This window comes from Peromyscus maniculatus, chromosome 11 (genome assembly GCF_049852395.1).
Source record: "Peromyscus maniculatus bairdii isolate BWxNUB_F1_BW_parent chromosome 11, HU_Pman_BW_mat_3.1, whole genome shotgun sequence".
Lineage (NCBI taxonomy): Eukaryota > Metazoa > Chordata > Mammalia > Rodentia > Cricetidae > Peromyscus > Peromyscus maniculatus.
In genome coordinates, this window is record NC_134862.1 from 80,168,432 (window position 1) to 80,181,655 (window position 13,224).

Sequence of the window (13,224 nt, forward strand, 5' to 3'; positions counted from 1 at the left end):
CAGCACCCGGACCGCAGACACCTGCCCGGGCGCCCCGTCGCTCCGGGTCCGCTCGGCGCGCGCGTGGACGCCGGCTGCCAGCCCGGCGAGCGGTCTCGCCCACAGACCGGCCGTCAGGATGGCCGAGCGGTCTAAGGCGCTGCGTTCAGGTCGCAGTCTCCCCTGGAGGCGTGGGTTCGAATCCCACTCCTGACACGCTCATCTTTTGGCCACTCCACCCCGAGAGAGAGAGAGAGAGAGAGAGAGAGAGAGAGAGAGAGAGAGAGAGAGAGAGAGAGAGAGAGAGAGAGAGAGAGATCTCAGTTCGCGCCTCCTTGCACAAGCCCTCCAGCGCCGCCGCTCCCCTCGCACCCGCAACCTTCGCGCCCACACCTGTGCCTACACGAGCGCCCTCCTCTCAGCTGCCACCAACTCCTGGAGGAGAGCGGATGGGGAGCGTGCAGGAGAAAGTGAGGCGGCCGCTCCTGAGCGCCCCGGCAGCCCGGCCAGCCTGCCAGCCAGCCTGCCCGCTGCCATTCTTTGGCCAACACAGGACTTGGTCCACCCCCACCCGACCCCCGGAACTCTTCGCCCAGCCCTCGCGCCCGCCAGCCCTTTCGGGCCCATTCCATTCCCTCCTGCTGCCGCGGGAGACGCCCACAGCACCCATCTTGGTGGTCTGTGGTCGTCGGGGATTCTCGTGTGCGGAGGGGGCCTTTCCCTGCCAACGCCTGGCAGACGCTTGGTGCTCGCACAGCCACGCGCCCGCTCCGTCGGCCAGCAGGGGCAGGGGTGACGTGGGGCCTAGGCGTCCGTCCGGGAGAGGCGCGCTTGAGCCCCAGAGCCTCAGTCTGGACCGGGAACTCTCGTGGCCGTGGCCGTGGCGCTCCCCTGGCCGGTCCATCCAGCCAGGACCCAGGATCCAGCTGATGGAGGGACTGTCGGGGAGCAGAGGCTGTGGGAGCAGTCGGGGAATTTTGTTGGCCATGGCATGGGTGGTTCAGTGGTAGAATTCTCGCCTGCCACGCGGGAGGCCCAGGTTCGATTCCCGGCCCATGCAGAGTCCAGTCCCTTTTGGTCCTCAGCCACACGTCCAGTGTCCCGGCCGTCCTGCAGTCCTTCCTAGTCCCAAGTCGCGCGCGCACTCTGCACACAATACAAGGACTCTTCTTGGCCAGCGCCAGTGCCAGCTGCGCTCCAGTGAGCCAGCGCCTTCCCACTAACCTGGTCGCTTATCCTCAACTCAGCCAGCCAGACCCAACTGCAAAGACACTGCATCCCTCACTCACTTCCTGGACACTTCAAAGCACCTGCCATACCTAGCACATCTCCTCTGCACACTGGCGCCAGCAGCCAGCGCCTCCGACATCACCCACACCCCACACCTCCAGCCTCCCACCCCACAGTACCGGCCCCACACAGCCTGCCTCTCTCACGATGGAGACTTACCTCGCGGACCTCTCTGGATGGGGGGCCCGAATCGCGTCCCTGATTCTGGACCTCCTTGTGCCTCCTTTGCTGAGGAGGGACAACTCCGGTAGGGACCAGGATGCCTTATTTCCCCTAGCGCATTGCCCACAGCAACTCTTCCAGACCCCTGAGTGCATCCCAGCTCCCGTGACTCGGCAGGGCAGGAGGTGTTTCCTCGCGCCCTCTTCCACCATGTGGAGGTGGAGAACCCCACCGCTCCCGCGTCTCACTCGGCCCAGAGCCCACCCACACCCTTGGTCAACCACAGGGTCTTTGGCCCTACAGGACATTACTCCCTCCCTGCTAAAATCTCTCTGTCTCTCTGTCTGTCTGTCCGTCTGTCTGTCTGTCGGTCGGTCTGTTACATGCACACACAAACACACAGAGGGAGAGAGTGAGATGGGGAAGGGGGGGGACGAAGAGGGGGAGTAGAGAGTCAGAGACAGAGATAGAGAGACAGATAAAGTCTAGGCACAGGCCGGAGAGGCACAAACACAGATCACTCAATCTTAGTTCCTTCTGTGCCATCGCAAAGCCCTTGCTTGCAGGTCACGGCAATGCTCCCTGGTTTTCTGAGACCTGGGCTAGTCCAGGAGACCTATTGGCCAGTGTGTGTGCCCTACATCCTCACCACGCTGCCCTCCCGATTGACGGGCCAGGCTGACAGTCCGTCCTCTCCAGTGAGCTCAGTGTGTCCAGAGCCTCTGCGCTTCACACCTTCTCCAGCCTCCCATCCGCTGGACCATGTGTCCCTTCCTGCGTCCCGACTCTCCTCTCTGCTCCGGAAGGCGGTGGCTTCCACCAAGGAAAGCCTTCACCCATCTGGCCCCGGACCCATCCACAGCACACTGGCCAGGGAAAGGTCCTGTCTAACCACAGGCAACTGGCTGGCCTCTGCTGCCTCTTAAGTGCCTGACCTGCCTGCTCTCTGTCTTCAACAGAGGCCAGTGGGAGTGGCCGGGACTCCCCCAGCTTTTCAGTAAAGAGAGTGCAGAAACAGAACCAAGTGGGGCTCCTCACTCGACTTTGGTCTGCAATCAGAGCTGAAACTAGGTCGCATATCAAGAGCAGGAGAGACCGGATGTTGGAACTAGGACATGCAGTTGTCACCCTGGCAATGATGACGGCCACTCCTGAGGCTGCTACTACTGCTTCTTCTTTTTCCTCTTCTTCTTCCTCTTCTTTTTCCTCTCCTTCTCCTACTTCTCCTTCTTCTTCCTCTTCTTCTTCTTCTTCTTCTTCTTCTTCTTCTTCTTCTTCTTCTTCTTCTTCTCCTCCTCCTTCTTCTCCTTTTTCTCCTTCTCCTTCTCCTTCTTCTTCTTCCTCTTCTACTAATTCTCCTTCTTTCTCTTCTACTGCTACTACAAATACTACGATTATGTTTCTCATTGTACTTCTCCCTTTCCTCTCCCTCCTCTTCCTTCTCCTCCTACTACCTCTTCTAATCCTTCTTCTTCTTCTTCTTCTCCTCCTCCTCCTCCTCCTCCTCCTCCTCCTTCTCCTTCTTCTTCTTCTTCTTCTTCTTCTTCTTCTTCTTCTTCTTCTTCTTCTTCTTCTTCTTCTTCTTCTTCTTCTTCTTCTTCTTCTGCTCGTGGTGGTGATGCTCAGGGATGTTGGAATGAGAGGGAGTTGGATTTGAGCAGGAACAGAAGCAGCCCAATCTCTGCCAGCAGGCTCCTAGAACCATCTCCTGGGGCTCCTGCCCCTTTAGTTCTGAGTAGGGACCAGGATCATGTTTTTAGTTGAGGTTGTTACTGTTGTGATCAAATGTGTGACTGAAAGCAACCTTGGGGTGAGAAGGTTTGATTTCTTCTTTCAACTGCTTAGCACCACAGTGGTGGAAGTGTGGATGGGTGTGGGAGGTGGGGAGGGCTGGGTTTATGGGGCTTAGGTGGTCAGAGTCGGGTCTTGGGGGTGGTGTGGTGAGGGGAGAGACCTAGAGGCAGGAATTGATGCAGAGGACCTGAATGAGGGCTGCCTACCGGCTTGCTCAGCCTGCTCTCTTATCCCACACAGGGCCATCTGCCCAGGGATTGGCACTGACCACTCACCCACCTCCTCTCTTCATGTGCCCTCCCACATCCGTCGTGAATCATACAATAACCTACAAACTGGGCTGAAGGCCCGGCTCAGGGAAGAGTCTTCTCCATTCCCATTGGCTCTTCTCAGAGGAGTCCAGGTTTTTGTCAACTTCACCAGAACCAACCAGCAAGGTTGACCCATTGTCAACTGGCACACAACCAGGTCCCTTATTGAGCCATAACTGTTCCTTTCTTGTTCATCCCTCAGAGCTCATTTTAATCTCCACACCACCATGTAAAAACATCAAGAACTGTCGTTGGTATTGTTTTTGTTTGTTTGTTTGTTTGTTTGTTTGTTTTCATAATATTTTACTCTTGGGAGCCCACCACCCAGCACTCAAATAAATACACAGAGACTTATTCTTACTAATAAATGCCCGGGCTTAACTTGGCTCTTTTCTGGCCACATTTTCTTCACTTTAATTATCCCATTTAATTTTTTCCCCCTCTGAACTTTTACCTTTCTCTATCCTGTATGCTTTTCTTTGCTTTGATTGAGCGGCTGGCCGAATGCTTGTGTGGCTGGCCTCTGGCGTCCTCTTTCCCTCTCCTTTTCTCGATACTCTCCTTACTTCTGCTCCTGTTTATTCCCCCTGCCTGGCAGCCCTGCTCAGCTCTCCATCCTAACTATTGCCGTTCAGCCCTTTCTTAGACCAAAAGGTGTTTGAGGCAGACGTCGGAGAGCTGGGCCAGGTGCCAGGTGCCAGGTGCCAGGTGCCAGGTGCCAGGCGAGGGGCCCGGGGGTCCGCAGGAGGGTGCGCCGGCCGGGACATGGGCGGCCGATCCCGGCGCTTGGAAGGGGAACAAGGGCCAGCGCGGCCCTGGGCGACCATCTGGCTAAAAAGATGGCAAGTCTCCTCGTCGGGGAATCGAACCCCGGTCTCCCGGGTGACAGGCGGGGATACTCACCACTATACTAACGGGGAGGACCGCGACCACTTCGTCATCGACACGCGGGGCCCTCTCCGTAGCTCCAGACAGGCCCTGAGCTCTCCCTGCCACCACGGCGACCACCGCACACAAACCCAAAGTTTCCGGGACGTGGCCACAACGGCCCTCGCACCGGGACCCGAACCCGCAACCCTGGGCGATCGCCGCGTCGCCGCCCAGGCTGTTGAGCCGGGCTCTCCCAGGTGACAGCTTTCTGCCGCCCTCGCCCACGCCATCAGGAGAGGCTGCGCCGACACCTGCGCGGCACCGCGGACGCTCCCCCGCCCCCGCACCCCCGGGACCTGCAGCGACTTTGGCGCCTAGGAGCGTCTCCACGTCCACGCGGTGGACCCCGGGCCAGGCCCGCAGCCTCAGCACCCGGACCGCAGACACCTGCCCGGGCGCCCCGTCGCTCGGGGTCCGCTCGGCGCGCGCGTGGGCGCGGGCTGCCAGCCGGGCGAGCGGTCTCATCCACAGACCCGCCGTCAGGATGGCCGAGCGGTCTAAGGCGCTGCGTTCAGGTCGCAGTCTCCCCTGGAGGCGTGGGTTCGAATCCCACTCCTGACAAGCTCATCTTTTGGCCACCCCACCCCGAGAGAGAGAGAAATCGCAGCTCGCGCCTCCTTGCACAAGCCCTCCAGCGCCGCCGCTCCCCTCGCACCCGCAACCTTCGCGGCCACACCTGTGCCTAGACGAGCGCCCTCCTCACAGCTGCCACCAACTCCTGGAGGAGAGCGGATGGGGAGCTTGCAGGAGCAAGTGAAGCGGCCGCTCCTGAGCGCCCTGGCAGCCCAGCCAGCCAGCCAGCCAGCCTGCCTGCCCGGTGCCATTCTTTTGCCAACACAGGACTTGGTCCACCCCCACCCGACCCCCGGAACTCTTCGCCCAGCCCTCGCGCCCGCCAGCCCTTTCGGGCCCATTCCATTCCCTCCTGCTGCCGCGGGAGACGCCCACCGCACCCATCTTGGTGGTCTGTGGTCGTCGGGGATTCTCGTGTCCGGAGGGGGCCTTTCCCTGCCAACGCCTGGCAGACGCTTGTTGCTCGCACAGCCACGCGCCCGCTCCGTCGGCCAGCAGGGGCAGGGGTGACGTGGGGCCTAGGCGTCCGTCCGGGAGAGGCGCGCTTGAGCCCCAGAGCCTCAGTCTGGACCGGGGACTCTCGTGTCGGTGGCCGTGGCGCTCCGCTGGCCGGTCCATCCAGCCAGGGCCTAGGATCCAGGTGATGGAGGGACTGTCGGGGAGCAGAGGCTGTGGGAGCAGTCGGGGAAGAGTGTTGGCCATGGCATGGGTGGTTCAGTGGTAGAATTCTCGCCTGCCACGCGGGAGGCCCGGGTTCGATTCCCGGCCCATGCAGAGTGTAGTCTCTTTTGGTCATCAACCACAAGTTCTTGTCCTAGTCCAAGCTGAGCTCCTTGCAGAACACAGCTCCTGGACAGCTTCAGTGCAGGGTACACTCCAGTGAGCCACTGCCTGCCTACCCACTAACCTGCTTTCCTCACCTCAACTCATTCAGGCAGGCCCTACTACAAAGCTCTTGTCAGAGTTACAGTCCCCAATTCTTCGTGGCCTCTTCCAAGGCCCTTCCATGTGGAGAGCAGCAGGAATATGAAATAGAAGTCCAGCTGTATATTATAAGGTATATCTTGACTAGGTCAATGGTCAGTCGAGTGAGAAAGCCAATCAGCAAGGTCTATTGTTATGCGGCTTAATATTCAGTTGTGTCTTGCTATGAAATTCTCCTAAAGTGTGTGTGTGTGTGTGTGTGTGTGTTTCAAAGCACCTGTCTAGTCACGTAGACAGAACCTTCTGCCTTTGTGCTCCAGGCCCCCTTTTAGCATTTTTTGGGGTATCTGCCATTTGCAAATACCCTCCTTGAGCTACTTCCTAAGATAAGAGTCAACCCCAAACAAAGTCTTAAAAGACAACCAAGGTACAGACAGCCCCACACAGCCTGCCTCCCCACCACCTTCTCCTGTTGTACCTCCCACTGGTGGGAGTGTCCCAGTGGGGACCAGGCTGCCTTCTTCCCCCAGTGCTTTATCCACAGCAGCTTGTTTAGATCTTTGAGAGCTTCCCAGCTCCTGCTGTGAGACACTTGTGTGTTGTAGGCGGGATCAATGGATAGATAATAGATAGAATGTGGTTTAGGTTAAACCTTGGACTCTCCAAGGTAGGATAGGTCTAGAATACTTTCTCCAAATTTCCCAAGTACAAATGGACTGGACATTATGAATGTAATTCCTACCTGAGAATGTTTCTTATTGTACATAGTTTTACTGTGTTGCAGTTAAAACCTTTCCTTTTTGGCTGGGTGGTGGTGGTGCATGACTTTAATCCCAGCACTTGGATAGCTACAAAGTGAGTTCCAGGACAGGCTCCAAAAGCTACACTGAGAAGCTCTGTCTTGAAAAACCAGAAAAAAGAAAAAAAAACCTCTTTCTATTTAGTCAAGATTTGATAATTTTTCCTATTGGATATGGTTTTACTCTGTTAAAGTTAAAACTTTTCTTTTTTTTTTCCAGACAGGGTTTCTCTGTGTCCTTGGTGCCTGACCTGTATCTCACTCTGTAGACCAGGCTAGCCTCGAACTCACAGAGATCTGCCTGGCTCTTCCTCTCGAGGATTGCTGGGATTAAAGGCATTTGCCACCACCACCCAGCCAAACTTTTAATTTTCATGTAGACAAAATGGGGAAAATGTTGCAGGATATTTGATCACACTGTGAAATTCTGAGACTGTGTTAATAAAATTAACCTTGGATCAGGGGATTGAGCCAGTGACTGTTGACAAGATTTAGCTATGGAAAGGATGGAGCATCCAGGATTCCAGGTAGTTACACCCAGGAAGCTGTATGGAGGGACATAAGATTTGTGCTTTTTTTTTTTTTTTTTTTGGTGTTGCAGGAGTGGAGAGATGCTTTGCTTGCTCCATCTTACTCCCTGATCTTTATTTGTAACTGGTAGAGACTTAGTTAAAACCTACATTTGGTGCCTGAGGATGAGCCAGTGCAGGAATCCCACCAGGCCTGGGTCTGAGTGGTGGGGTGCTGACTGCCAGTCTGCAGGGCGCAGATGGTAGTTAAAATACCAATAGATTCAGGTGTGACAGCTAAATGGACAGTAATATATAATGCTAATTGACATACCAGGAAAATGGGCTCCAATTTATCAACAGATAGATATGTTACCTAAAGTAGTTCTACATGATAGGACACTTGGCCTGCTTTATGCAAAACATTGCAAGTCCTTTGGCTCTTCTGTTTTCTATTCATTACTGCTAGCTCTTACAACATCGTTACAATAACTAAATGATAATTCCTGTGCTGTGGAATAATCCTTTTGTACTGTAAAGATTTGTCACTCAAATTGGTGTAATAAAGAGCTGACTGGCTGAGAGCCAGGCAGGAAGTATATGTGGGACAACTAAACTAAGGATGCTGGAATGAAGAAGGGTGGAGTCAGAGGAGATGCCATCAGATGCAGAGGAAGCAAGATGTGTAGAAAAATGAGGTAACAAGCCATGAGCCACATGGCAGAGGGTAGATAAGAAATATGGGTTAATTTAAAATGTAAAAGTTATCTAGTAACAAGCCTGAGCTATTGGCTGAGCATCTACAATTAATATTAAGACTCTGAGTGGTTATTTGGCAATGGGCAGTCAGGATAGGAAAATTCCATCTGCATTCCTGTCTGGGTACCATTAAGTTTATGGTTATTAGATCCAAATGAAAACTAGTACCCATCATAGAGTCAAGGATTTGATCCAGGATACAACTTCAGAGGGGGAATTTTAGACCCTAAGTTAACATTGTAAACCCTACCTTCCCAAAGATCAGATAACTTCCTGAGATTCAGGGAATTGTAGTTCTTGGAAAATAACAACAAAGCCTCATATAAAAGTATGGTGGCCTATAGGTTTTGTCCATATAAGCCCCGACAAAATGGTGCCTCAGGGCCACACAGCTGGTAAGTTTTCAGATGGTGGTCCCGACCAAATTCCATCTTGGTAAGTATTTAATATTTTAATAAAAGCTTGCTTTAATTTGGCCAAATTGTGGAACTGGTTTTTTTTTTCTATGCTCAGGATACTGCCCAGTTGAGGGGGGTCCTTGCGGGTATCATACAGGGATACAAATCCTGAAGAGATACGAATGAAAACCCAGTGCAGATTGATTTTGCCAGCCTGGACCAGACTTAGGGGGTCTAATAACAGGCAGTTTATTCCCAATATATTTAAGCCTAGTACAATTTGAAAAAAAAGTTTCCTGGTATAATGCAATCCCCAGGGCACAAAGATGTGTAATTACATTGAAACTCAACTCAGGGTACATATCATTTCCTCCAAGAAGGTGGGTTCTAGAGATAGATCGAATACCTATACTAACTTAAGAGCCTAAGGGTCTGTCCTGGTCTTTGTCATAGAGATCATTTGGGCTGTTAGACACCTCTGGTCCTGGTTGTGGGTGCTTGGTGATGCCCCTGGCTATCAGGGTCATTTAGATTATTACCAGTCTCAGGTCTTGGTTGTAAGAGGTTGATATGGCCTGGCCCAACAGATAACACAGATCCTTAGACTGTTAATCAATTCCAATTCTCAGCTTTCTGGATGGAAGAACAAGTTTTTCATCCTTTCCATTGGAAAGAGAATCCTATGTGTTTAACATTCCTGGTTTCTCTGGAGATCTGTGTGGCACAAGGACCTTCATGCTATGCTCCCAATATCTCCTCCCTTCCAATTTTTTTTTAAAGAAAAAATACCAGCTGTAATAGAAGCCAAGATTAAAGGCATTGCTTCTATAGCTAGTCTAATTAATATAGGTAAGTGAAGAGCCCAGGAAAATGAAAAATTGTATGCCTATAGCTTATATGCATATTCTAAAAGTATTGGAGCTGATATCTGCTTTAAAACAAGCTATGTGACTCTGCCCTACGTTCTCCCAGATATGGGAAAGCAGTTAGAACAGACCATGGCTATGTAAACATCTTGAACTAACACCCTGTAATCAGAGGTTATAAATCCTGACTCTGGGTGCATTCCACAGGGGTTGTAAATCCTGACCTCAGAAACGCACTCTGCTGTACCCGTAAAATCTGGACTTCAGGAATGCACTCTCCACCCTGTATGGTCTTACACTATAAAAAGACACTGTGGCCCCTTATTGGAGGTCACAGAGACAAATTACTGTCCGTGGCCCTCACTAATTAGAAGTTTTTTACCCTGCAGTGTTGAAATAAAGTTGCTTCTGGTTAATAGACTTCGATGGTCTGATTCCTATTATTTGCACAACCCCAGGACCCAACAGTAAGCATAATAACATTATAAGAATAGCTGACAGAACAGAGAAAAGGCAAACGCCATCCTCAATCCATCTATCTTTGATTAATTTTTGCTAACATTTTTAATGCAGGCAAAATTTAAACTTTTATAAACAATCCTCCGCCTGGCAAATCAACACCATACTGTCTCCAGTCATAGGAGTGTCTTTTATCTCCTCTGGAAAAGGCACTGGGATTCTGCAGTGACAAGAATTAATATGCAATACAGTCATTAAACATAACAGTATCATTTTGGGGTCAGTACTATATGTCCTTATTGTTTTCCCCAAATCTCAGCTTGATGAGCTAAAGTCCTGATGTCTCCCCAAGTTATCAGCTTTCTCTCCTCCTTGGGACATCGCCTCTTGATGGATTTGTCGTCTGCCTTCAGGTGTTTCATTGTCTGGTGGTCTCTGGATGTCCTGGTCGCATGCATCAGATCAGGAGCCATCTGGGACTTTGTTCTTATTCTGAAAAGACGTAAGTATAACTTTGCCTGGATGTTAGAACATCTGGCTCTTTCTTTTTATTTAGCATTTATATTAGGTTGTGTCTCCATTAGGGCAAATGCTTTTGGGTAGCAGAAAACTCATTATCTTTTAAAATGAAAAAATAATTTTTTTTAATTTAAAGTTAACATAGCTAAGTGGTATAATAGCATGTGAGGATTTAGGTGGTTATAAATATTCCTATTTATTTATTTATTTATCTATTTATTTGCCAATGAAGTATCTGATAGTATCATTCCACAATAGCTTGACCCTATGGATAGTAAAATATTTTAGTTACATGATTAACATTATTAAATGAATTTAATTTAGTAAACATTTTTTCCAATCATTTGCTAGCATAAGCAGGACCATTATCATTTTTAGTTGTAATGGGTCCTAGAAAGGAGCTGGATAAAGGGCTATTTGGCAAAGCTAAGTTCCAGATATGACATAATGGTATATTCCTGGAGTCATCAGGGCCCCATGCTATGTTTGGGGCTGCGCTTTGTCTTTGTAGCTGACTAGTTAGGGAGATCTGTGCATGCCTGAGGAGCCCAGATCTTTACACACCTGACAGCAGAGAACGTCCAAAGGCAGACAGCTGTATTTTCAGATATCAAGCTGATGTCCACTAATTACTAATTATGCATTATTATAAGTATGAAATATTATATAAAATGCATCTTTATGCTGTATAAAACAATGCCTTTAATAAAGGACAGGCTCTTCATAAGCCTCTTTTAACTATTTTCCTTGCCAGAGTATGAGTATGACCTTTTATCAGACCAAGGGCAATCATAAAACTAAAATACAAACAATGATCATCAACTTTTAAAGATTTAAACATAAGCTTTTAACTCAAGATTTAGGCTCTCAGGGGCTAGAGAGACTGCTCAGTGGTTAAGAGCATTGGCTGCCCTTCCAGAGAACCCAGGTTCAATTCCCAGTGCCCCCATGGCAGCTCACAACTGTCTGTAACTCCAGTTTCAGAGGATCTGACACCCTCACACAGACATGCAGACAAAACACCAATGCATATAAAATACAAACAAATAAATCTTTAAAAAAGATTTAGGAGCTTTAAAATTTAGGACAATTTTAGTTCTGAGCTTAAGAAGACCTTCTTACTAGGTAACGGGATATTTAGAAATACCTAAGAAATTGCTGTGGGATGTTCTGTATGGCAAATGTATTGCTCTGATTGGTCAGTAAATAAAACACTGATTGGCCCGTGGGTAGGCAGGAAGTATAGGCGGGACTAACAGAGAGGAGAAAAAAGAGAACAGGAAGGCAGAAGGAGTCATTGCCAGCTGCTGCCAGGACAAGCAGCATGTGAAGATGACGGTAAGCCACGAGCCATGTGGCAAGGTATAGATTTATGGAAATGGATTAATTTAAGATATAAGAACAGTTAGCAAGAAGCCTGCCTCGGCCATACAGTTTGTAAGCAATATAAGTTTCTGTGTTTACTTGGTTGGGTCTGAGTGGCTGTGGGACTGGCGGGTGACAAAGATTTGTCCTGACTGTGGGCAAGGCAGGAAAACTCTAGCAACAAAGAAATAATATAGACTCCTGCAGGAGAAAACGATTGAGTTTTCGCATGTAAGCATGAACATACCTATTCAGCTGAGACTGTAAATGAGAGAAAATCATGGACAATATCAAAGCATAACAGTTCCTTGGAGGAAGAACTTGTTAGAAGGCTTTAGCTGTTCTACATTTTGTAGGTAGTTTGATGTACAGATGATTAAGCTGTACCAAAAATAATTTTAGGTAAAAATTTTCAAAATAATCTAATTTTTATTGTTTACATTTTCAGTTTAACTCTGTTTGGTCTCCAAGGTGATTTAAGAAACATACAATTGAGCCGGGCGGTGGTGGTGCACGCCTTTAATCCCAGCACTTGGGAGGCAGAGCCAGGTGGATCTTTGTGAGTTTGAGGCCAGCCTGGTCTCCAAAGCGAGTTCCGGGAAAGGTGCAAAGCTACACAGAGAAACCCTGTCTCGAAAAACCAAAAAAAAAAAAAAAAAGAAAAAAAAGAAACATACAATTATGTTTGCTTTTTTTTTTTTTTTTTTAGTTTTTCAAGACAGGGTTTTTCTGTGTAGTTTTGGTGCCTGTTCTGGATCTCGCTCTGTAGACCAGGCTGGCCTCCAGCTCACAGAGATCCGCCTGACTCTGCTTCCCAAGTGCTGGGATTAAAGGGGTGAGCCACCACTGCCTGGCAGCATTTTTTTTTTTAACCACTATACTATCCAGAAAAAAATATAAAAAAAAAAAACTTTATTGATTTCAATTTATTTGCATTTTCCTTTTTAAATCTACCCAAGCCTGTTTAAGTTGATATTTTATTTTAATACTTTTTAAAGATTTATTTATTTTTGCCAGGTGGTGGTGGCACACGCCTTTAATCCCAGCACTGGGAGGCAGAGCCAGGTGGACCCAGGCGGATCTCTGTGAGTTCGAGGCCAGCCTGGGCTACCAAGCGAGTTCCAGGAAAGGCACAAAGCTACACAGGGAAACCCTGTCTCAAAACAAACAAACAAACAAAAAAGATTTATTTATTTTATGTAAATATGTATATCTGTATGCCAGAACAGGGCATCAGATCCCATTATAGATGGCTATGAGCCACCATGTGGTTGCTGGAAATTGAACTCAGGACCTCTGGAAGAGCAGCCAATGCTCTTAACCTCTGAGCCATCTCTCCAGCCCTTATTACTATTTTTAAAGCAAGGAAACTGAGCTGAAGATGCACATTAAGCCTTTTCTCCACTTTTGTGCCCGTTCCATGTCTGTCTCCAAACTATTCATGTCCCATCCATTTCAGCTAGACTCTATTCTCAAGTACTTCATTCCAAATATTTCCTCCCACTATATCCTTTCTACATTCCCATTCCTTATGCAGCATTCTTTTTCTCTCGAGTTAGGTCACTTTCCGTTCTTAGTGCTTTTCGG

At 49.2% G+C, this 13,224-nt stretch overlaps 4 non-coding genes across 4 annotated transcripts; all 4 read left to right on the forward strand.

The window, feature by feature from the left end:
- The first annotated feature begins 112 nt into the window (after window positions 1-112).
- On the forward strand, window positions 113-195 carry Trnal-cag (transfer RNA leucine (anticodon CAG)). The gene has a single exon. It is a non-coding gene; the product is annotated as a tRNA-Leu (tRNA).
- A 773-nt stretch (window positions 196-968) lies between these two features.
- On the forward strand, window positions 969-1,039 carry Trnag-gcc (transfer RNA glycine (anticodon GCC)). The gene has a single exon. It is a non-coding gene; the product is annotated as a tRNA-Gly (tRNA).
- A 3,905-nt stretch (window positions 1,040-4,944) lies between these two features.
- Trnal-cag (transfer RNA leucine (anticodon CAG)) lies at window positions 4,945-5,027 on the forward strand. The gene has a single exon. It is a non-coding gene; the product is annotated as a tRNA-Leu (tRNA).
- Window positions 5,028-5,742: 715 nt separating this feature from the next.
- On the forward strand, window positions 5,743-5,813 carry Trnag-gcc (transfer RNA glycine (anticodon GCC)). Its single transcript has one exon. It is a non-coding gene; the product is annotated as a tRNA-Gly (tRNA).
- Window positions 5,814-13,224: the final 7,411 nt, after the last annotated feature.